The sequence below is a fragment of the Periplaneta americana genome, chromosome 17 (assembly GCF_040183065.1).
Source record: "Periplaneta americana isolate PAMFEO1 chromosome 17, P.americana_PAMFEO1_priV1, whole genome shotgun sequence".
Classification (NCBI taxonomy): domain Eukaryota; kingdom Metazoa; phylum Arthropoda; class Insecta; order Blattodea; family Blattidae; genus Periplaneta; species Periplaneta americana.
The window spans coordinates 86284251-86285972 of NC_091133.1; the positions used below are offsets into that span (position 1 = coordinate 86284251).

Genomic DNA, 1722 nt, shown 5'->3' on the forward strand with positions numbered 1-1722 from the left:
ACCAACGCTCTACCACTGAGCTACCCGGGAACTCTAACCGACACCGATCCAATTTTTCCCTCTATATCCACAGACCTCAAAGTGGGCTGACAACCGTCAAGCAACCAACTTCGAGTGCACACTAACTCTGTGTGACTTAAATTGTGGTTTTCTGTTAACGAACAGTGACGTGTATTATGCAAATCAAGATTTCAGGTATAACTCCCTGTAAAGTTGATTTGAATAATTTCGAGGGAAAAATTGTTCCGGAGCCGGGTATCGAACCCGGGACCTTTTGAGGTCTGTGGATATAGAGGGAAAAATTGGATCGGTGTCGGTTAGAGTTCCCGGCTAGCTCAGTGGTAGAGCGTTGGTACGTCAAACCAAAGGTCCCGGGTTCGATACCCGGCTCCGGAACAATTTTTCCCTCGAAATTATTCAAATCAACTTTACAGGGAGTTATACCTGAAATCTTGATTTGCAACTATTAAGTTATTTACAACAACATCATTGTGTTAATATTGAACTGAGTTGTAGTAGTAGTTGGTGTTATGCGATTTCCTCATATAACAAATAGATGAAATCATTGGGACAAGTTCTCTCCTAGTTTTTTCGGTGCCTTGTCGTAATTCTATCATTGCCCTATTTTGTCTTTTCTTCGTTTAATAGTCTCTGAGCTGTCTTAGTAATTTCGGCGTTGTCAGCGAAGACTATTAGCAAATTGAGGAAGGTTGTTCCACATGAAACGAAGAGACTGAAAATTCTCGATAATTTGATACTTTCACACATGCAACGAGATGAGAGAAGGGAATTATCCCACACAATGCTGGACCACCGCTTGAAGGATGTCTGCGTCGTGACCTGGGGGGCAGCTCGAGAGTTTCAGACGTGACGTGCTGCCGAGCCTGTGAGGTTCCGAGATCAACAAGTTGGACTGCATTACAACCAGTGTGCTCAACTGTAGCGGAATTTAAGACTTCGGGAGACGTAGCGGCGATAATCGAAATCCTCCCGAAATGTAACGAATTAAAAAAAAATCATGCTAAAAGCTAAAATTTGTATTTTTCCTCTGAAACTTCCCAAATAAATTTCATTCTTTTTTTCTATAAGATTTTGCGTAACTCCAATGTACCCTGAGAGATTGCGCTAACGAAAATCAAATCAAATCTGAAAATTATAAATATATGTTTTGAGACCTACAAAATAGGTGATAAATTATATCAAGAGTTTCAGCCGACAAAAGTGTGATAAAAGTACTCCAACTCCACAGGATTAATTTCGGGAGGAATCTGGGTGATAACTTTTACGTACAACATGGTTCAATAGATCGGCGACATAGACAAACTCCGTTATCAGTGCAGATAGCGAAAACGAAAAGAGGCCAAAGTTGTTGGAAATATGTATCTCTCAACCTAATGTGCTTGAATTTTCAACCTAGAATACCGTTGAAGCTGTATACTAGTACCATACACTCGCCAATAGCATTGCTGCCAAGTTAGTGACTTTTCCGCTAGTTCTAGCGGATTTTAGATTCGGAGAAAAATAGTTGAAATGCAAAGTTTAGCATTCATTTAGCTTACTACAATGCAATGAAACATTTCTTTACATTGATAGCATAAGAATTTAGGGGAATTTCATTCTTGCCTGGCTGTTTTTACTGAACTTTGATTGACAACACTATTCATTATCGTTATTTACACTGTTAATTATCGTTATTTCGTAATTTACCCGGTAGGCCTAAAC

The 1722-nt window shown here is 39.6% G+C and overlaps 1 non-coding gene across 1 annotated transcript; it reads left to right on the top strand.

Moving 5' to 3' along the window:
* Positions 1-322: 322 nt before the first annotated feature.
* TRNAD-GUC (transfer RNA aspartic acid (anticodon GUC)) lies at positions 323-398 on the top strand. The gene has a single exon. It is a non-coding gene; the product is annotated as a tRNA-Asp (tRNA).
* Positions 399-1722: the final 1324 nt, after the last annotated feature.